This window comes from Mobula birostris, chromosome 19 (assembly GCF_030028105.1).
Source record: "Mobula birostris isolate sMobBir1 chromosome 19, sMobBir1.hap1, whole genome shotgun sequence".
Lineage (NCBI taxonomy): Eukaryota > Metazoa > Chordata > Chondrichthyes > Myliobatiformes > Myliobatidae > Mobula > Mobula birostris.
The window spans coordinates 29,938,607-29,962,395 of NC_092388.1; positions in this window are offsets into that span (position 1 = coordinate 29,938,607).

Genomic DNA, 23,789 nt, shown 5'->3' on the forward strand with positions numbered 1-23,789 from the left:
TCCAGGTGAGGCAATACTTCACCTGTGAGTCGGCTGGGGTGATATACTGCGTCTGATGCTCCCGGTGTGGCCTTCTATATATTGGCGAGACCCGACGCAGACTGGGAGATCGTTTCACTGAACACCTACTCTCTGTCTGCCAGAGAAAGCAGGATCTCCCAGTGGCCACACATTTTAATTCCATATCCCATTCCCATTCTGATATGTCTATACATGGCCTCATCTATTGTCAAGATTAGATTAGATTAGGAGAACATTCAGTCCTCTTTTATTGTCATTTAGAAATGCATACATGCATTGAGAAATGATACAATGTTTCTCCGGAGTGATATCACAGAAAACAAGGCAGACCGAAGACTAACATTGACAGAACCACATATTTATAACATATAGTTACAGCAGTGCAAAGCAATACCATAATTTGATAAAGAACAGACCATGGCACAGTAAAAAAATCTCAAAGTCTTGAGTCGATTGACTCCCAAGTCCCCGATAGCAGGCAGCAAAAGGGAGAAACTCCCTGCCATAAACCTCCAGGCACCATCAACTTGCCGATACCTTGGAAGCAGCCGACCCTGAGTCCATCTGTCCAAAAACTCCGAGCTTCCGCGCAGCCTCTCTAGCGCCATCGTCTGCTGAGCGCCTTCGACCTCACCCCGGCCGCTGAAGCATGCAAAGCCGAGGATTTCGGGGCCTTCAGTTCTGGAGATTCCGGTTACCACACAGTAGTAGCGGTAGCAAAGCAAGCATTTCAGAAGTTTTCCAGGTGTTACGCTGTGCTCTCATGTCTGTCTCCATCAAATCAGGATTGCGCACGGTCCCCTACTTGACAAATAACAGATATTCATCACCGACGTGGCCACGCGTACTGTCGTCACGCCGCCATCTTCTCCCCCCTGATGAAGCCACACTTAGGTTGGAGGAACGACACCTTATATTCCATCTGGGTAGCCTCCAACTTGATGGCATGAACATTGACTTCTCTAATTCTGTCAATGCCCCACCTCCCCTTCGTACCTCATCCCTTATTTATTTATTTATTTATTTATTTTCTTTCTGCTTTTTCTCTCTCTTTTTTTCTCCCTCTGTCCTTCTCACTATAACTCCTTGCCCATCCTCTAGGCTCCCCTCCCCCTTTCTCTCTCCCTAGGCCTCCCATCCCATGATCCTTTCCCTTCTCTAGCCTCGTATCCCTTTTGCCAATCAACTTTCCAGCTCTTAGCTCCATCCCTTCTCCTCCTGTCTTCTCCTATCATTTTGGATCTCCACTCCCCCTCCTACTTTCAAATCACTTACTATCTCTTCTCTTAGTTAGTCCTGACAAAGGTTCTCAGCCCGAAACGTCGACTGTATCTCTTCCTATAGATGTTGCCTGGCTTGCTGTGTTCACCAGAATTTTTTGTGTGTGTTGCTTGAATTTCCAACATCTGCAGGTTTCCTCATGTTAATGATTCAGGAACAGTTTCTTCACCTCTGCCATCCAATTCCTAAATAGACATTGGACCGTGAACACTACTTCACTTTTGTTATTTGTTTTGGCACTATTTTCAATTTAGCTATTTAATATGTGTAAATTAACAAATTTTGCAATATATGCTGGTGATATTAAACCTGATTCCGGTTCTGATTCTGATTCCACAGTCAAAGTCATTTAGATCAAATTTCTTCCCCATTCTGATGTTTGATCTGAAAAACAACTGAACTACTTGACTATGTCCTGATGAAGTATCTTGGTCCAAAACGTCAACTACACTCTTCTCCATAGATCCTGCCTGGTCTGCTGAGTTCCTCCAGCATTTTGTGTGTGTCTGTGTTGCTTGGATTTCCAGCATCTGCAGATTTTCTCTTGTTTGTCACTTGACTATGTCTTTATGCTTTTATGCATTAAGGTCTACAAGTGTACCTAAGGAAGTGGTCACTGGGTATAAGTGAACTGTATCCTTCTCAACCACTGAGGTCAAATAATTGGCTTATAATTTCCTTCCTTCTTCTTCTGTTCTCCTTCTTGAATAGTAGACTGACATTTGCAATTTTCCAATTCATCCGCAAACATGCCAGAATCTAGTGTTTCTTGAAAGATCATTACTTGAAGTATTGAGGAGAAGATGGCGGCATGACGCAGCAAGCACGGCTGTTCCGAATGATATCGATTATGTGTTAATTAGGGGACCGTACACAATCCGGAATTGATGGAGGCAGCCGTGAGAAGCACGGAGGAACACCTGGAGTAACTTCTGAAATGCCTGCTTCGCTGCCGCTGCTACTGTGCGATCAAGAATCTCTGGAGATGAAGGCCCCAAATCCTCAGCTTTGATTATTGCCTGTTGCCGGGGCCGGGGTCGAAGCACTCGACAGAGATGGTGCTCAGTGCTCGGTGTTGGAGAGCTGGTCGGAGGCTCGGAGTTTTCGGACAGACTCAGAGTTGGACTGTGGTCAGATGCTTCCAGTATGCTGGATCGGCAAGTTGGTGGTGCTGAAGGTTTACCGTCTGCGTGAGATGATGGGACTTTCGAGAGACTTTGAGACTTTTTACCGTGCCATGGTCTGTTCTTATCAAATTACGGTATTGTTTTGCACTGTTGTAACTATATGTTATAATTATGTGGTTTTTGTTAGTTTTTAAGTTGGTTTGTCATGCATTTTTGTGATATCATTCTGGAAAAACATTGTATCATTTCTTAATGCATGTATGCAAATGACAATAAAAGAGGACTGCGTGTCCTCATAAACTAATCTAATCTAATCTAATGCCTTCACAGTATCATCAGCAACATCTTTCAGCACCATGTGTGTATTCCATTCGATCCTAGTGACTTATCTAGCTTCAGGCCTTTCAGCTTCTCAACCACCTTCTCTCCACTATTATCCGTTGCGTTTACTTCTGCTTCATTACACTGTTGAACTTCTGGCAGTGTCTTCAATAGTGAAGACAGATGCAAAATACTTCTTCAATTTGTCCACCATTTCCTTGTTCCCCATTACTACCTCTCCAATGTCATTTTGTAACCATCCAATATTGACCCTTTGATATTATTGGCCACCTTAATTTCATATTTCATCTCTTCTTATTGTTTTTTAGTTGTCTACTTCTGGATTTTGAAAGCTCCCAATACTCTAATAACCCACCAATTTTTGCACTATTTGCTGTAAGGGTAAAATGATCTTGAGAGTCATCTGCAGTCCTCCCAACAATAGTCAGGATTTGGGGTACAATTACAATGGGAGATAGAAAGGCATGCAGTAAGGACAATGTTACAATAGTCATGGGGGATTTTATTATGCAGTTAGATTAGGTCTTAAGAGAAAGAATTATTAGTGATCATAATATGATAGAGTTGGCTCTGCAATTTGAGAGGGAAAAGCTAAAGTCAGATGTATTAAAATTCCAGTACAGTAAAGTGAATTATAGAAGCATGAAAGAGGAGCTGGCCAAAGTTGGTTGAAAGCAGATATTAGCAGAGATCATGGCAGAACATCAATGGCTGGAGTTTTTGGGAGAAAATCGGAAGGTGAAAGATATGTTAGAGGTGATCAAAAGGCAGGATGATGCAACCATGGCTAACTAGGAAAATCAAAAACATCATAAAGGCAAAAGAAAGGTCATGTAATAAAGCAAAAATTGGTGGGTAGTTACACTTATTGTCCCATCCTCAGCCCTATCACTATGGATCCCATCCCCCTGCTAAATTAGTTTACACTTTCCTCAACAGCTCAATCATTGTTGCCAATATGTACCAAGAGTTCTGGCTGCTCATGGACTCAAATCAGAATGCCATAGACCCTATCTGTGATGTCCCTGACCCTGGAACCTGGAAGGCAACATATGTTTAGGGTGTCATTTCATGTCCACAGAATCTCGTGTCTTCTCCTCTAACAATGGAATCTCCTGTCACTACTACATTCCTCTTCTCCTCTCTTTGCCACTGAACTAGGCTCAGTTTGCTGCATCTCCCCCTGGTAGTTCATCACCACCCCCACCCCATTAGTATCCAAAGCAGTACACATATTATTGAGTGGAATGGCCACAGGGGTACAGGCATTCTGGCATATGTCATGATATTAAGGAAAAAAATTCACATTGATGCTCTTACTTCATATGTAGAATAACTAGGATTCTACAAAGTTTGAATGGTCCCACTAAAGGAACAGAATGTTTAGCTACCAAGAAATTCAACAAACTTGATAGTGCTCAGTATTATCTATGACTGTGTCATCTCACACACAGCATGGGAATTTTTTCTTTGTGTATGCCTAGCACAAGTGACTGGGAATGAATTTCAAGGCCTTTCAGGAGATTCCACTGAGACTACAGCAACTGACGAGCTCGGTGGGCCGGCATTCTTTCCACAATTACAAGTGACTGAAATTTGCATTTTATTAAAATCTATCATACATTCTCATTTCAAAGGACTGAAAAAGAAACACTTGTTGTGTGTCTCTTGTGAACTTTTGAGATTAAAGTCCTTGAGAGCTCTACATTGTCTCAATTTTTCATATGGAGATTGAATTAACTGAAAACTGTACCTCAAAAAATATTCATGTGCTTCAGTGAATCTTAATTATCTTCTTGATCATATTAACAATAGGCAATCTAGATGGTCAGGTGCATAAAAATAGCCGCACAGATCTTTATCGTCTGGTGAAGTCATTCAGGTCTGGAGGTGCAGTGTGTTCCAGGCAGTATTGCAATGGTTATGACCCCTAGGTACCAGGTCAGAGAGTCAAATGAATAGGGAAGTGTTCTATGAAGTTATTGCATGCAGACATCGCCACAGCAAACAATTGTGGTCACATGTTCTCAAAAGTACAACAGGTTTGTCAGACAGATCTTCAAACACAGAGCTAGAGAACAGGGCTTCCCTTCCTCCAGCACTGATGCTGCCCTCACCCATATCTCCTTCATTCCCTGGACATCCGCACTCATCCCACTTTCCTTCCGCCTTAACAGGACCCTACTACCAAAGCGATCTTTTCTTCACCACCCCTCCCACTCTCCTCCTTCTGCAGGGATCGCTCCTCCCTCGAATTCCTTGTCCATCCTCCCCCACCAACTAATCTCCCCCATAGCACTTATTCCTGCAAGTAATAGAAATGCTTCATCTGCTGATTCACCTCCTCCCTCACCTCCATTCATGGCCCCAAACAGTCCTTCTAGGTGATGCAATGTTTCACCTGAGAACCTCTTGGGGTGATCTACTGTATCAGGTGCTCGCAAGGCAGGCTTCTCTAGATTGGTGAGAGCTGACATAGATTATGGTGTTGTTTTGTTGAGCACATCTGCTCCATCTGCAAAAGGAAGGATTTCTTGATGGCCAACTAGTTTATCTCTAATCCCATTCCCATTCCAACATGTTGGTCAATGGGCTTTTCTTCTGCTCCGATCACGCCACTCTCAGGTTGGAGGAGCATCTGGATAACCTCGAACCTGATGGCATGAACATCGATTTTGGCATCCTAAAGCATCTGAATATCTGAAAAGGTTGATAAATGTTAGCCTCTGTCATTGTTGACTTCAGAGATAATACAGCTGGTCACTTGGAGTAGATGTAAACCAGGATGAGGTAAATGATTGGGCAAGCCAAGTCAATATGTATTCGACTCCAAGGTCTGTTAGTCTGAGGCAATTGTTGAAAATTGGCTGTATTTGGATTCTTTGCTGCTCTGGAGCACGTGTTGGCATGTGGCCAAGTGGCTAAGGCATTGGTCTAGTGAGCTGAAGGTCACTAGTTCGAGCCTCAGCTGAGGCAGCGTGTTGTGTCCTTGAGCAACGACACCGGTGCCAAGCTGCATCGGCCCTAGTGCCCTACCTTTGGACAACGTTGGTGGCATGGAGAGGAGAGACTCACAGAATGGGCAACTGGCGGTCTTTCATACAACCTTACCCAGGTCTGCACCCTGGAAACCTTGCAAGGCGCAAATCCATGGTCTCATGAGACTAACGGATGCCTATTAATTAATTAATCATAACTTCTACAATCAGATGCAAATCCTTAGCTAACAATGGCCCTGCAGGTATGCCACCTGTCAAAAGGTTGTAATCACAAAATCAACCCATGACCACTATCCTCTGACCCCTACCACCAAGCCAGTATTGAATCAGCTTGCCATGTTGCCCTTGGAACCATGGACTCATACTTGTTGGACAAGTGTTTCATATGAGACTTTATTTTGGGCCTTGCAGAAGCCCAAATACACAATATCAGCTGCTTTACGCTATTGATTAAAGATATCTGGAGGTTGTATTTTTGTGCCAAAGTCACAATCCAAAATATTGTAGATTGTTCAAAACATAATCCATGCATTGGCATAGGTCTGTCTGATCCACGCCCATCATGATGATGCCATTCAGGAAGTGGCAAAGCTATCAATAGCAATCAGCATGGTGTCCATAACCTGTTAAAAAAATTGATGGAGCTCCCTTTTCCCCAAAAGACAGGCCGGTTAAGGAGAACAACTGTGCTGTAATGGTGAGAAACTCCTGTGAATTTTCCATCACTTCTACCTAGAGGTAGGTGTCAGCCAAGTCAAATTTCACAAAGTAGTTTCCACTGTTCAATTTTGTGAAGCGATCTGCTGGTATCAGTAATGGGTACTGGTGTGTCTCCAGAATCGCACAACCTTACAGTACTGTTGGCTTTATTGATGATTAGTATTGGAGCTGTCCAACATAAATAGTTGACACCTTTGATCAAACCAGCTTGTTGCAGGCAATCTAGTTCTTTCCCCATAATTGGTAAGGCTGCTTGAATGGAAGACTGGCTTTGCCTCTGGACAGAGATGTAGTCCTGCTTGCAGTTTTGTGCAGTGACATAAACCACATTGAAGTATATTGCAGTTGTTGTTGTATGATCTCATGTACTGTTGGTGGTATGGCGTCGACTGACATGATTTGAACAGCCAGTGTCTTCGTGCAGACCTCATCCAGAGCGATGGTCCAGAGATCAAGCTTGTTCATCCAGTCAATGCTAAGGCATTCATATCTGGCTGGTCTGTTAGGTAACACACACTGTTGACTTGGTTACAATTCAGCTTCGCCAGGCAGTACAGCTCTCCAATCAGCTGGAGGGTTTCACCTGACACACCACAGGCAGAATGATGGGTTGTTTTGAGTGGTGGAGACTCAAGAGCCCACCGCATGGTTTGAAGGTAATGGTGATGTCTGATGCCATATTGAGTTGCAGCTTAACTAATTGATTGTTGATAAACAAGTTGATGTACTGTTCCCCGGTGGCAAAGTCAACTTTGAATGTGACCATTAAAATACTTGTAGATTTTGATGGCTTTGGAAACTTCTTGCCATGTCTTTCACTAACCTAGAGGACAGTAACCTAGAAGATAGTGAAAGCCGTGTTTGTGACCACGGCATTGGCATTTGCTGCAAATGTGACTCTTGTCAATTTCTTGTGTAATGCCATACACCACGGTTCCAACAGGCTGTGGTTGACTGCTCATAGACCTGCTGAGTGATGAAATCTGGACCATACAAAGCTGCATTGGCATGGTTCTATTCAACCAGGTTTGAGTCATGTTTCAGGTTAATCAAATGCTGACATTCTTCAGTGACAGTTAATAGAATTGTATCAGGGTCTTGCTCCAGTCTGGCCAGGAAGCGTTTGAGAACGTCTGCCTCATCAGGTAACTGAAGTCTACAAATAAAATTCAAACATTTGAGCTGTGATTTAGTCATGTTACCATGCCTGAACTTTTCACATTCGCAATTGATGACACCAGCATATGTGATGATGTAATCAACGTCATGTTTAATGGGTTTTAGGCAATGGCAGCAAAATGATTGCTCTCTAAAAATGCTCATTAGCTGTTTCGGCAGACGATAGGTCACGTAGCTTCTTAGGCAGGATGAAGTTGAAATAACGCTCATATTCAGCAGTTCCCAATTGTCAGAGCAAAGTGTGTCTATTCCATGAGTCATCTTTACTGGTGACCTTGACCCAGAAGGTATCCTCATAATGTTTGAACCATGATTCAAACTTAACTTCCAAAACAGCGTCAAACAGGAAACAACAACTGTGATGGATCTTCACTGTCCTAGACAGGAGATCTCATGTTTGCTAACCTTGTTTTCCAAACATAGCTGGCACTTGTAAGATCATAAACATACGTAAGTCAACGTTTAATATCTGGTCATAAAAGGAAGCCAGTCTTCAGTTCTTAAAATGTAATTGGAATGCAGGAATCAGTTTGAAGTTTTATATCAGTTTATTGTACCAGCTTTATTGCTTGATAGATGCACAATAAGGTAATAGATTGTTTAGTTTGTGTTGTTTCAAACAGAGAAGCTGACTCATAGGTTGATTAGTTCAAGGACACTAGCACAACAGATTGATAATACCATTTAGGATATCAATAACTGAGCACTCTATAGTTTGAAAGTTCTATGTGCTCAAAGAAGTTAGCTTTACAGTATTAATTGTGAACTGTGAACATTAAACTAAAGTCTGTGTCTCCAAAAAAATGCTTTAAGATAACTTGTGTTAAAAGGATTTCTGGGGAAATATCATATCCATGTGAAGTCACCCAAGTGGGAGAGAAAGGGCATAAATGTACAGAGTAGTTCAGGCTTATTAGGAATGGGATATGGAACTTCAAGAAATGTGGAAGAAACATAGGGTAAACTAGAATCCATTCTTCCAGCTTTGGTTTCAGACAGATGATTAATTTGCCTCCATCATAGATATGTATTTTTAGTTTATAGAAATTCTACCTGTGTTTTAGAAATCCTTTGTCATTTGTGTCTTAGAATGTTTTATGCTTATGAAATGTTTTAAATTTCAGAAATAGTTTGTGAATTGGGAAATGTTTAAGATAAAAATCCTCTGTGAGACTTAAATGCTTTTTAAGAATGTTATTTGGAGTTAAACATGTATCGGTATAAATAAATGAATTACATTTTAAACTACTTTGTTAGCTGGAAGTATCTTCTCCTTGGTAGGGAGAGGGCACCCATTGCTTGAATAGTGGGTATTAGCAGCCTAACTGGCTGTGAAGAATAAACAGGTAATTAAACTAGCTATTGAAGATTAGGTAGTTACAGCATTATCTCCCTTTAGTAAGAGTACTCATGGTTGTTTATATCGGATAGGGCTTAAAGTCTGCGACTGAGTATAGAACTTCGCGGTCAGCAAACCCCATTCCATCACACAAACGACTCATATGAGTTCTGTTCAGTCGTTGGACTCACTGATAACCTGCTGATCAATGCTTTGATTAACTTCAGCTGAGCTGCCTCAAATTGAGCTTGCTGCTGTTGTAAGATTGTGAGTAATTCTTCTGCTGAAATTGCCACTTCGATATAACACAGTACGTTGTCACCAATTTTTTTTTGTGTTTGCAAGCCTTAAGCTGCTGATGAGACCTTGAGCCAGGAGAAGACAGAACAAAGCCAGAACATGAAAATAACTTTATTCAGTAAAACCATGCAACCACAAAAATCTCAACAATGCATCCAGAACACGAGTATTTATACAGTTACCAAAAAGCATTTGAGACAGCCAGATAGTGAACGTCAGCCTGGGATTGGTTGTCAGCCGACCAATAGGCATTGGTTGTTTTAGCTAGCCATAATAAGGTCAATGACCCGATCTTCCATTTTGCTAACATTGAGGAAAAAGTTGTCATGACATCAGACTCGTCATCTTCTTCCAATTCTCTATACTTTGTCTCTTCATTGTTTCAGATGTGTCCCACTACGGTGGTGTCATCTGAAAACATGTGGATCGGGTTGGAGCAAAATTTGGCTACACAATTGTCAGAGTGGGGTAGATGGGGCTGAGGACTCATCCTTGCAGGACACTGCTGTTGAGGATAATCTTGGAGGATGTGTTGCTATCTATTCTTACTGATTGCAGTCTATTGATCAGAAAATCAAGAATCCAGTCACAGAAGGGGTGTTGTGTCCAAGGCTTAGAAGTTTAGAGATATTTGTTTGGAATTATGTTTGAAGATGGTGCTGTCGTCAATAAATAGTGGTCTGACATAGATGTCTGTTATTCAGTAGTTTAAAAGATGAGTGCAGAACCAGGTACATGGCATCTACTGAGGGCCTATTTCAGCAGCAGTTCAAGCTTAAGTTGATGTGTGCCTTGACCAGCTTCTCGAAGCACCTCATGATCGTGTATGTCAGAGCCAACAGGTAATTTAATCTTCTGGCATATTCCCCTTTCCATTTCAGTCATGAAGAAGGGACTTGGCCCGAAACATTGACTGATTATTCATTTCCATAGAGGGTGACTGACCTACTGAGTTGCTCCAGCATTTTGTGTGTGATGAGTTCCTTTATTGGGTGGACTTCATCCCCAAGACCCCAATTCTCCCCTGTTCACTGTTTCTGAATGTAAAAGAAGTTTACATGCAAAGCATGCAGAGTAAGTTCCCAGCAAAGAGCAATTTCTTGGCAATATATTCCTTTTAGTTCTGATAAAGTCAAAATGATAAAATGATAAAATGAGTCAAATAGGTTCAAATGATTTGAAGAATAAGTATCTACTTTATTTTTAGTAAATGATTGAAAATCTTTAAGAAAATAACAGTCTTTTCCCTCTGCTTATCTTTATCTTTAACACTGTCAAGCACGTTCAGATGAATGGTGCTGCTATTCTTACACTATCTCTCCTAGGGGTAAAGCTGAAGGTAGATCTGAGTTGCATCTGAATATTTTTCTTCATTCCTCTTTAATCATTTTTCTTTAAGATAAAACTTTGCATTTCCTTCAGCATGTAGAGGTTTTAGGGATTGACTATAACCCCTGAACTTGGGTCTCCTCCTCAATTATTTTTTATTTTTTATTTTATTGGGATGCATCACAGAATAGGCCCTTCCAGTCCTTCGAGCTGTGCCACCCAACAACCTTTGATTTAACCCTAGTGTAATTATGGGACAAATTGCAATGACCAATTAACCTACCAACTGCAAGTCTTTGGACTGTGGCAGGAAACCGGGGTACCAGGAGGAAAACAGCGCAATCATGCAGAGAATGTCCATACTCCCTTAAGACAGCAGTGGACAGACTGCAATGTCCATTGAGTTGCTCAGCACACATAATGCTCATCCATATAACAAATCCTTGAGGAGCGCCACAACCTTGTCGTAGGGTTTGGAGGCTTGCATGCTTCAATGAGCCAGTGAGCTATGTCGGCTGAAGTCACGGCTTTATGTTTTGGTTCTTGATAGGGTCACCAATGCCAAACAGGTCAGAGGATGGAAGGCAGACTAAGTGTGTTACTCTGGACCTCTATGTTCGGGGGTTCAGCTCAGGGCTAACAACCCTGACTGGTGAAACAAATTTGTTACAGAAACAGCAATGAAGATTCCTTCTACATCTGACTGCAATGGAATTCCTGAATCTCCATCCACGGCTTGCATGGCTGACAGCAGTGAAAACCAAGAGTTTTCTACTGACATGATGAAAGAAGCTCTGAGCAGCACCAGTGATGGGCAGTAAGTAAGTATATAACAAATCTGTGGTTGAATGATATATCTGATCCAAAGTGGTGGCACTAGTTGAAGCAATGGTTCCTAGCTTGAAGAGTGAATACTGTGTTGAGAATTAATACAACATTTATCCAATGTACATATACTTTCAAACTAATATTGGAAAAGGCTCAAAATTCATAACAATAGTGTTCATGATAGATCTCACATATAACCAAAAAAAATCTGCCACATAGGACCTCTCTAACACAAGTTTACATTTACCCTAAAATTTTGAGATCTCTGTGTTTGGTTTTAGACACTCAAAGTATCCTAATCTCTGAAGTTCTCTGCCAAACCTTTCCAATTCCTTAGATCTCTTTCACTTAAATTGCTCTTCAAGATATGTTCCTCCAGGCAAGCTTTTGGTCATCTGCTTTCATAAGTGCTTATGTAATTCCGCACCAGTTTCTTGTGGCTCGGGAACACTCTTGTCAAATGATTTGGAATGAGTTCGCTATGTTGAAGGTACTATGTAGATAGAAGTTGTCATATTGTAAATTTAAACACATGGATCAAAATACTCTGCTCTTAAGAAAACTGTTCCAGATGAATTTTCACAGTTTGATTAATAATGATTGAGCATGGCTTCAGTCATATGAGTCAGAAGAAATGAAAGTGGTACTCCTGTCTAATGTTCCATGTTTAGCAGTAATAGGAGCAAAAATTCATAATTGATTTGAACTTGACCAGTGGACAAAGGTTATGCTGCTAATATGTTAGGTCTGTGAATAAGAATTATTTGCATTTGGTGCAGCACCTTTGTGTTGACAGTCATTGTCAGTTTGCTGAAGGACATTCAGAAGTGAACAGCTGTTCAGTAAAACAAAGACCCTGTCTCAATAGCCTACTGTAATGATTAGGGCTCATTAACTTTCAAGGGTATCTTTGTTAATATAAAAAGACTGCACTGAATACTAAAATTGTCAATGTTATTAAATCGGTGCTGATACATTTCTATTTTATTGATGGTATAGCATATTACTGTAACTGACTTATTTTGGCACAGCTCCCTTAAATGTTTCATAGATCATATATGTTCCTCACATTCCACATGAAAAAAAGTTCTTGCTTATTGTTGACTTAGTGATGGTTTAAACTAATATTTGTCAATAATCAAGAAAACAGCAGGTTTCTGAGACAGAATGGAAATTGATTATCCCTGTCCTCAATTTGGTTCTAGACCTAGAAGGAAACATTAGTGGACCTTTAAAACCAAGTTGATGCTTTGAACTTACTATGTACTGCTGAACAATGCATGTTAAAGTATTGTGGATGGTTAATCCTCATCAGGGATATAATAGCACAGATGTTAAATAATTGCAGATAGAGGAGAATGCAGATGTAGGAACCTGGAGCAAAGTACAAACTGATGGAGGACCTCTGGGGTATGAGCAGCATATATCCTGATGCAGGTCTTGCGGCAAAATTTCAGCATTTCCTCTTCCCTCCCAGGTGCAGCATGACCTGCTGAGATCTTCGACAGTTTGTTTCTTGCTGTTACATTTGTATCCTGAAGCTTGGACTATTAATCTCCATTTTCAACTGTAATTCCACCAGGATGGCTGGAGAACTTATATTCAGCCTAGAGCAATAGGCAAACTGTTGGAGGAACTCTGCAGGTCAGGCAGCACCTCTGGAGGGAAATGGAGAGCTGATCTTTTGTTACGTGAACTTTCATCTGCACTGAAAGACAGAAGGATGTGGACTGAAAGATAAAGGGAAGTTAATCCAGCATGAAGAGTAGAAGAGAAGGGATGGGCAAAGAGCTGGCAAGCAATAGGTGGATCTAGGTGTGGAGGGGTGTTTGGCAGATGGAGGAGGGAAGGGTGGAAATATTGACGGGGGCTGGGAGCTGAGAGGTGGAGACAGCAAACAGCTGCAGATGGTGGAATCTCATAGGAAAGAAAGATAGATGGAAAATGAGTGTGTGTGTGTGGGGGTGGGGAGGGGACTCCGTGGAGAAGGTGTGAACTGAAAAGCTGTTATTATGTAATGATGGTGACTTGGTATCTGTCAGTTCACCCAAATGAGTTCAATTCAGTAATGCGCTTGTGGAAGAAAATTCTGAAGAAAAGGGTTAAAATATCTGAGTTGTTAACACCATATACCTCCTTTTAATTAGCAATGTGCCTAGTACTGACCCTAGTGCATAACACAGCTGCGTAAATAAGATGTAGACAGTGAAGGTCATAAATCATTGTAGGAAAGTCCTTGTGCACTGTCAAGTTTCTGACAAAAAAGTGTCCTGGTTTCCCTTCTCCTGACAGGTACTAATATATAAAACAAAATATACTTCAGTACTTTCATAACTTACTGGATCTAAGGAATTAAGCAACCTTGTATATATAACAAATAAAGGTTCACCATTCAGCCTGAGCAACCAGCCTGCTTGCAATAATCTGTTTTAGTTTCAATGACAACCTGTCTCTGTGTTTTAAGGCTAGACAAGAGACTGTCTCTGGCATTTTTCATGGGAATTGATAAGGCACACAGCATTGAATTTTTTTAACTCTGTTAGATGTAATTGGCATTCTGCGTGCCTGTATAAAAAAGCCTATGATCATTGTTCTGTGGAAAACTTGGCTATCGCACTGTTAGTGAGTCATTTTTCCTTTATTCATGAATAAAGATATTCTCTAGCCACTTTGAAGTCAATGTACAATTTATTTGTGTCCAACTTTAATTTAATTTCTTTATCAAATTAATTTCCCTAACAATTTGGCACCCAACATGGGGCCACTTTTATACAGGATCCAATGAATCGTTGTGCTCTGAGCTTGGGAAGCAAGATCAGTGAACAAGACCAGTAGACGAAGAGAATGTGAAGATCGTTTGATCATGAGCTGCTGTGACTCTCTGAAAGAGACAAGACCAGTAGGGCAAATCTGATGCAGATGAGGGGACCGCCCGGTCGATAACCATCCCTGTGCTCCTGGAGAGGAGCAAGACAGTAGATGGAAGACAGGGTTGAGATCCACAGAGAGTCCACTGAATAGTCAAAATGTCATGGTCCGGTCCGTGAAATCCGCATTCTGGTTCACGGTCCTGTCCATGTTCCTTATTCCAGATTTTCCGTTTTTCCCCAGTTTCTGTTGAGGCAGCAGATTCTCGTTTGGGCTAGCTTCATAAATAGCTTCAGGATTCAGCCTCTGGCTGCTAGATTGTTCCTGGTCCATACCCCCTATCTGAATCCCTTCCCTTCCACTGTGTTCTGTTGCCTCGCCTCGCCTCTGTCTGGTACAATCGCCAGAGCAAGATAAGGAACTGTCTATCGTTGTTTTAGAAACATAGAAAGAAAGAAAATAGGTGCAGGAGTAGGCCATTCGGCCCTTCGAGCCTGTACCGCCATTCAGTATGATCATGGCTGATCATCCAACTCAGAACCCTCTACCTGCCTTCTCTCCATACCCCCTGATCCCTTTAGCCACAAGGGCCATATCTAACTTCCTCTTAAATATAGCCAATGAACTGGCCTCAACTGTTTCCTGTGGCAGAGAATTCCACAGATTCACCGTCTCTGTGTGAAGAAGTTTTTCCTTATCTCGGTCCTAAAAGGCTTCCCCTTTATCCTCAAACTGTGACCCCTCGTTCTGGACTTCCCCAACATCGGGAACAATCTTCCTGCATCTAGCCTGTCCAATCCCTTTAGAATTTTATACGTTTCAATCAGATCCCCCCTCAATCTTCTAAATTCCAGAAAGTATAAGCCTAGTCGATCCAGTCTTTCATCATATGAAAGTCTTGCCATCCCAGGAATCAATCTGGTGGACATTCTTTGTACTCCCTCTATGGCAAGTATGTCTTTCCTCAGATTAGGGGACCAAAACTGCACACAATACTCCAGGTGTGGTCTTACCAAGGCCTTGTACAACTGCAGTAGTACCACCCTACTCCTGTACTCAAATCCTCTTGCTATGAATGCCAGCATACCATTCGCCTTTTTCACCGCCTGCTGTACCTGCATGCCCACTTTCAATGACTGTTGTACAATGACACCCAGGTCTCGTTGCACCTCCTCTTTTCCTAATCGGCCACCAGTCAGATAATAATCTGTTTTCCTGTTCTTGCCACCAAAGTGGATTACCTCAAATTAATCCACATTAAATTGCATCTGCCATGAGTTTGCCCACTCACCCAACCTATCCAAGTCACCCTGCATCCTCTTAGCATCCTCCTCACAGCTAACACTGCCGCCCAGCTTCGTGTCATCCGCAAACTTGGAGATGCTGCATTTAATTCCCTCGTCTAAGTCATTAATATATATTGTAAACAACTGGGGTCCCAGCACTGAGCCTTGCGGTACCCCACTAGTCACCGCCTGCCATTCTGAAAAGGTCCCGTTTATTCCCACTCTTTACTTCCTGTCTGCCAACCAATTCTCTATCCACATCAATACCATACCCCCAATACTATGTGCTTTAAGTTTGCACACAAATCTCCCGTGTGGGACCTTGTCAAAAGCCTTTTGAAAATCCAAATATACCACATCCACTGGTTCTCCCCTATCCACTCTATTAGTTACATCCTCAAAAAATTCTATAACATTCGTCAGACATGATTTTCCTTTCACAAATCCATGCTCACTTTGTCCGATGATTTCACTGCTTTCCAAATGTGCTGTTATCACATCTTTGATAAATGACTCTAACATTTTCCCCACCACTGCTGTCAGGCTTACCAGTCTATAATTCCCCGTTTTCTCTCTCCCTCCTTTTTTAAAAAGTGGGGTTACATTAGCCACCCTCCAATCCTCAGGAACTAATCCAGAATCTAACGAGTTTTGAAAAATTATCACTAATGCATCCACTATTTGTTGGGCTACTTCCTTATGCACTCTGGGATACAGACTATCTGACCCTGGGGATTTATCTGCCTTTAGTTCCTTCAATTTACCTAACACCACTTCCCTACTAACATGTATTTCCCTCAGTTCCTCCATCTCACTAGACCCTCAGTCCCCTATTTCATGAAGATTATTTATGTCCTCCTTAGTGAAGACAGAACAAAAGTAGTTATTCAATTGGTCTGCCATGTCCTTGTTCCCCATGATCAATTCACCTGTTTCTGACTGCAAGCGACCTACATTTGTCTTAACCAATCTTTTTCTCTTCACATATCTATAAAAACTTTTATAGTCAGTTTTTATGTTCCCTGCCAGCTTTCTCTCATAATCTTTTTGAACTGTCTTGGTGTCCATGCCTTCACTAGGTAGGTCCGGCTGTTTGCCACTACCCTAGTGTTGGGATCTGTCTTTGTGTCCTTGTCTTCACTAGGTAAGTCCAGCCATTTGCCGCTACCTAGTGTTGGGAACTGTCTGTATCCATGCTTTTGCAAGGTTGGTCTGGCCATTTGCTGCTACCTAGTGTTGAGAACCGTCTGTGTCCACACCTTCGCGAGGTATGTCCGGCTGTCTGCCGCTACTTTGTGTTGAGAACTGTCTTGACGTATTCTGCATTCTGTGTAATGAGTCCCGGCCCTATGTCCTGTACCCAAGGAGCAGTCCTGGCTCTGTGTTCCATGTTCTTGTCTCTCCCTCGACCAAGGCTCTGCGTTCCTGTCTCTCCCTCAACCAAGGCTCTGTGTTCCTGTCTCTCCCTCTTCCTGTAGCCACATCTTGTCCTCGCCTAATTCTGGAGTCCGAGCCCGAGTCAAGTCCCAGGTTTTGGGTCCTTGCCCAGTCTCTGGTTCAGAGTCCCAGCCCAGGCTCCTAGTTCCAAGTGCCATGTCCTGGTTTCACTATCCTAGTCAAGTCCTAGCCCTGGCCCAGTATCCTTGTCTCGCTCAGGGCCTGTGTCATGTCCAGCGACCTTTCTTCCCCTCTTCCCTTGCTTTCTTGGCTACCTAGACCTGTTCCTTGTACTTCAGTGTCTGTGGCTTGCATTTGGGTCCATTCCCAACGCCCTCCATTGTGACACAAATTGAAGGCCAACAGGGACTTTGAAGACTAAGATAAATTTTGACCAGGAAAGGGTAAAGAATTGTATTGTGATTGGAAACTAACTAAATTTAATTGTAGGTTGATCTAAAACTAACAGGTAAGAAATGGGCAGTAATGAATACAACTGCGCAAAGGCCACCAGTGCTATACTGAAGAGAAGAGACACAACCTTAAGCCTCAAGCCCTGAAGGTCTACTGACAAAGGCTCCAATAAACAGAACAAAGACATAAATCTTTTTGATTTGCGTTTACTGTTTATCAGTAGTTAATCAGTTCATAAACAGTAAGTTCTCAAGGCTTCCACTTTGCAGTTAATTCCAATTTGCAGGATTGATATTATTCTGTTTTCTCTCTGGAATATATTAAAGTTTTGCTTGTGTGGGTGGCTACACGGGAACTCAGTGCCCTCTGATGCAAGATAATCAATAGGTAACACAATCTCACATCTATTGTTGCAAATGCAACAGGAACGTAGGCTGATTACTCTTATAACTTGGGATGAGAAGGTCCAGTGCATTGTCAATGGTCATTGTAACACAGGTTGGTTGGTTTATATTACCCTATCCTTTTAACTGGTTGAGTTTTGGTATAGCCTATTAACCTATTCTGTTCAGTTGGATAAATCTGAAACATTGGCTGTTCATATCACTCAATAAATGTTGCCTGATCTGCGAGTTTTTCTGGCATTTTGTATGTTGGTTCACTCATTTATCTGCACTTTGCAATGTAAGAGTGGCATTCCCTTTATGCCCCATTTATCTATTTATTTATTTAACATGTTGCACCAGACAGTCAGCCATTCTTGTCTGGCGCGTGGTGTCAGGATTGGTCTCCTTTTGGATTAACCGGGTCACAATATGAACTTTCCTGATGACGACCCTTTTTTTTCACGAGGCCGAGTGGCTAGCTCGGCGCTCAACCCGGCACGGATGGAAAGCGTGCTCGGGGGGTGGCCCGACTTGGATTCGAACTCGGAAGCCTTCGCTCCGGAGTCCAGCGCTGATGCCGTTGTGCCACCAGCCGGCCTTTATTTAATTAGTTAACATGAAACTTTAATGACCCAGAGATCAATGAAATGGTCCATGCATAACTATTAGTAAATTAATTAACAGTAATGCCAAACTCAGATGCAATTTCATTTGGTACAGTGAGTAGTTAATTATCGTTTCATAGAATCATCAGATCTTGTAAGACAGAATGAGGACACGGTATCCTGAATGAAGAATTGTGGATCAGAGAATTGATATAGCACTGAAGGAAGTCATTTAGTCTTTTGAGCTGGGTATTTTTTTTGGCAGGATCAGTCCAGTTATTCACATTCCCAAGATGTTTCCCTGTAGTGTTGCGTGATTTTCAATGTTTCTGTCAAATCTCCTCTCAAATGTTTTTTTTACACCGAGTCAGCTCAGTGAAGTTCTTTAATCTGAATTTCCAAACGCACATTCTTAACAAATGGTATATTGGAATTGTCATTTTGGAAAGACAGCTTCTTAATCAAACAAAATGTATGTTTTGTAATGTAAGATTGAACAAATGGGACTCTACCCAAATTTTGGCTCAAATGAATGATTTTTTAAAATATATAATAAACTTCTGATCTCCCCAGCTGGTTCTTCCACAGCTTTGTACAAATTCTGTGTACAAATTAGGTCATCTTATTTAAGGAAGGATATAGTGGTGTTGGAGTCAGTGAATCTTTCCTGGATTAGGTTAATTCCTGAGGTGAGTAGGTTGTCCTGTCATCAGCATTTAGATGATTTATACCTGTTTTCTTGAGAATTTAGAAGACTGAAAGGTGATATTACCAAAACTTGTGAAAAAGATATTGCTGTTTCAAGAGCATCTAAAGAGAGGATGGAGATGGATGTCTTCCTGCCATGTGTTTCAAACTGAATCTGAATTAACTTGCACAGGAAATGATATAAAGTAAAGAGCTTACATACAGAAAGAGATGCCCATACAATACGAACTCTGCCTCCAGAGGCCAGAGCACTCCCGACCTTGCATTGATGGAATGTCAAACTAAACTACTGAATCTAAAAATCAAATGATCACTTCACTAAGTCTTTGGTAAGGAAGGATAGTCTGAGAAATGGTCTTGAAACAGTCTGACAATATAGTCTTTAAACATTCCTACTTTGAAAATACCAGCCGTGATGATGTTTCTTGTGGGGGTCATCAAGAAATGCCAGGCCAGTTAATCTAGAGGAGAAGGTGAGCCAATTAGCTTGGAGCCCTCTGATGACATGATCAGCCGGGTTGAGATCAGTAATAACACAGTACCACTGGTTCTTCTGGGTTGATCATCTGATACGTTGGATCCTATTATGTTCATAAACATAGAATCCTCTTGTTTCATTAAAATATAACCAAGCACAATCTTGCTCTAGGTAAAGAACTGGATATCATCTAGTTCCTTGTCCGGTTCTTTGGTTATCAACTTTCCATCTCAGCTGCTAGAACAGCAGCTCCAAGTTCGGGTCTTGGTATGATGAAATCTGGTTTGGGAGCAAGTTTTGCTTTACCAAGGATGAATCCAACTTCACTATGTCCAGCAGCATCTGTGACCGTCAGGTATACAACAGAAACAGCATCATCACAGATGATGCAGACTTTTTTCTTTTGGTGTTGTAGTAGCAGAATAGTTATGTAGGTTCTAGGAATTTTAAAGCCTTTAAGATCCTGAGGGGAAAACCACCACTGCTGTCAATGCTCATATTTCTCTTTAGGAACTGTGCCATTCTATCGCAAGTGTGTAAGTTCAACTTTCATAACACGAAACCTCCCTAGACACTGACTGGAGCAGCAAATCCAAAAGGATGAAATAGGTTGTTGATTGTCAATAGCACATCAAAATGTATAAAGAGCCTTTTGGTATCAGTGACCTGGAAAGTAAGGGTGTTGGGAATGAGATCCAACCCAAGGCCCAGACTGTGCTATATAGGAGGGAGGTCCTGTCCAAGACCTTTGGAAACATTGCATGATCTCAGTGCTGTTGGATGCAATCTTATCCAGTCTGAGATTAGACTGTGCCAACATGTCTTACACTGCTTTCAGCATGCTGAATGCTTCTTCTGCACTAGAAAATTATTTAACATCATCATCAGCATAGAAACACCTTCCTATGTACTTCCATGTTTCAGTCCCAAATTCCCTCCCTCCCGTGACAGCTGTCCTCTTAAAGCCACAGCCGGTGAGGACGATTACCAAATACATGAACTCTCATGCCATACTCCAGAACCTTGTCCAGTTGGTGATCACAAAGGCACAAGGATCTGAGGTGGCTGGGATGATCCTCTCTCACTAGGAAACTGTGGATCATTTCTTCACTCTCTATCACTGAGGTGGACTCAGTTCTGAAGTGCTTAAGGGCTCTGAGCGGACTGTCAGTGAAGTCTGGACCGCGCAAGAGCACATTTTTCAGTGATATGCCCTTGGACTCTGCACTTGAATAAAAGACAGTTCGTATTGGTGCATGTTTGTGGGTGCAGTAAACATCAAAGTTGGGCAAATACCAGCTTCCTTTGTTGGGATCTGGCGCTAACTCAGCATATGTGTTACTGAATAGTCTCCTTATGAACTCCATGTGATGATCATTCATCTCCGGTTTCCTTCTCAATGTGCAATTGAGAGACATGAGTTGAATAAGGCCCTGCTCTTTGTTATTTGATAGGAGTTGTTGTGGAGAGTGGAAAGGATAGGGAGCCACTGAACTGTTTGACTCATCTTTGCTAGATTCTTTGTTCACATTTCTAAGGAAGCCCTCATCTGAATGTAAGATGCCAATTTATAATCCATGCGACAAAAGGAAGCTTGCCTAAATCTGGTTAAGCAGAAGTAAGTACGTCAGCATGCTTGGTTAACTTACCTACAATCTAAACATGAGGAATTCTGCAGATGCTGGAAATTCAAGCAACACGCATCAAAGTTGCTGGTGAACGCAGCAGGTCAGGCAGCATCCTATGCTTTGTCTGCCAGAGAAAGCAGGATCTCCCAGTGGCCACACATTTTAATTTTACATCCCATTCCCATTCTGACATGCCTATCCACGGCCTCCTCTACTGTAAAGATGAAGCCACACTCAGGTTGGAGGAACAACACATTATACTCCGTCTGGGTCGCCTCCAACCTAATGGCATGAATATTGACTTCTCTAACTTCCGCTAATGCCCCACCTCCCCCTCGTACCCCATCCGTTATTTATTTATATACACACATTCTTTCTCTCTCTCCTTTTTTCTCCCTCTGTCCCTCTGACTATACCCCTTGCCCATCCTCTGGGTTCCCCCCCCCCCTTTTCCTTCTCCCTGGGCCTCCTGTCCCATGATCCTCTCATATCCCTATTGCCAATCAACTGTCCAGCTCTTGGCTCCATCCCTCCCCCTCCTGTCTTCTCCTATCATTTTGGATCTTCCCCTCCCCCTCCCAATTTCAAATCTCTTACTAGCTCTTCCTTCAGTTAGTCCTGACGAAGGGTCTCGGCCCGAAATGTCGACTGTACCTCTTCCTAGAGAGGCTGCCTGGCCTGCTGTGTTCACCTGCATCTTTGATGTGTGTTACCTACAACCTTCTCTTTCACACAGATTCTACTCTCACAGCACCTGAACTGACATGGGCATCCATTCTCCAGGATGTTAGTCTTAAATGTGCTGATGGTGGGCTGATGTGCACCATCAGGGAAGATTTCTCTCACAATGACCCAACCTCGGTCTAGTCATTCGGGATAAGGTACATTGTGCCAACCATTGTGCTTTTCATATACCTCATGTGCATGGATGGTGTCTCTGCCAAGCAACAGGAGAATCCCAGCAGAAGAGTTAACGGGGGGAAGCTTGTCAGCTATGGCCTAAAGATGTGAATGAACTTGTGCAGCTTCAGTAGTTGGGAGTTCATTCCTGTTATTGGGAATATGGTTGCAGGCAATGAAGGCTTACAAGGATAAGCAGACTTCCCCTCCTATTGACTCCATGACAAATCCACTGTCTCTTCTTCCATCAACTGATGTTCCACAACATGTCTGTAGAACGTATGGGGAAACAGAACTTTGAACACCGAATGTGTCAGAGATAGTTAATTTTGCCAATAACCCATTGTCCTGATGGTCGAATATCACATATGCCTTTACTTATTGCTCAGGAAGATCTTTCAGGTAGACGCTGGCTAGACATACTTTAGAGCAAGATTTGCCTTGAAAGCCTTTGCTGCGTACCCCTGTGCATGAGGAAGTAGCTGTATCTGATAGATGCTCAGCTGACTTCCTGCTATGTTCTGCTTTGGATGTGCTGGAGCCAGTTGTAGCCAAAGTAGTCCAGCCCTGAATGAGGTGTTGATACGTGCTTGTCTCTGTTGCAATCAGTGCAGTGTATGATTACTTTACAGTTTTTTGCTCGGTGCACTTTTGAAGCATAATGCTTGAAACTTATTGAGTGCTTCTTTGGGAAGTGTCTCCGGTCTGCAAGTGGTGCTTTCTGTGAATCCTCTGTATTTCCGGAATGGGGGCGGTCTTCTTAATGGACTGGGCATTATCTATGGGGTTCATGTTAGAGGTCAGAATAACATATATCCTCAGATCAGGATGCTCCAGGTGCCAGATCATCAAGGTCGTATGCAATTGCAGCAAAAATTCCTTCCCACTGCATTCAAATCAGCTGCAAAGAAAGCCTAACATACCATCTTTCTTCGTAATTGTTTTATGCACTCATATATTAGCTTTCAGTGACTTGTGCACAAGCATATCATATCCTTCAGAATATCAACATTATTCATTCTATCAACTTCTGTCCAACTACTGCTTTTTTTCCCTAGTTTTGTACACCAGAGCTGTTGATCCCACATTTTTTCCGCATTATCCTGCTGAAGACTCAGTTCATCCCTTTACGCCCTCTTCTATACTGACAAACCCACCTGATGTAGTTTCATCAGCAATACTGGAAATATGCCATTTGCAAGATTGTCGATATATATCATGAATAGTAAGGGCCCAAACGCTAATACTGGCGGTAACCCTTTGGTCACAACCTGTCAACTTGTGTTACAAAGATTAACCTCAATAATAGAGTATCTGTATTTATTGTTATTGACAAGTAGCTTTATTGTCTGAGTTCACAAGCACGTGAATTTACACAACTGAATACCTTTGTGGACACCCACTTGATTTTCCTGACCCTCCATGAAGAATCAAATAAGAGAAAAGCCAATACCTGAGAAAAGGATTCTACACTGGCAAGGTGTTCTTCTTGATCCCAATATAATCTCTGTTTCCGAGGTGGAGTTATCCGCTCTTGTGATAGTTGGTGTCTAGAGAGTTGTCATTCCTGTGCTCTCAAAATCCTTCATTCTTATTGTTTTCCTTATCAGATCA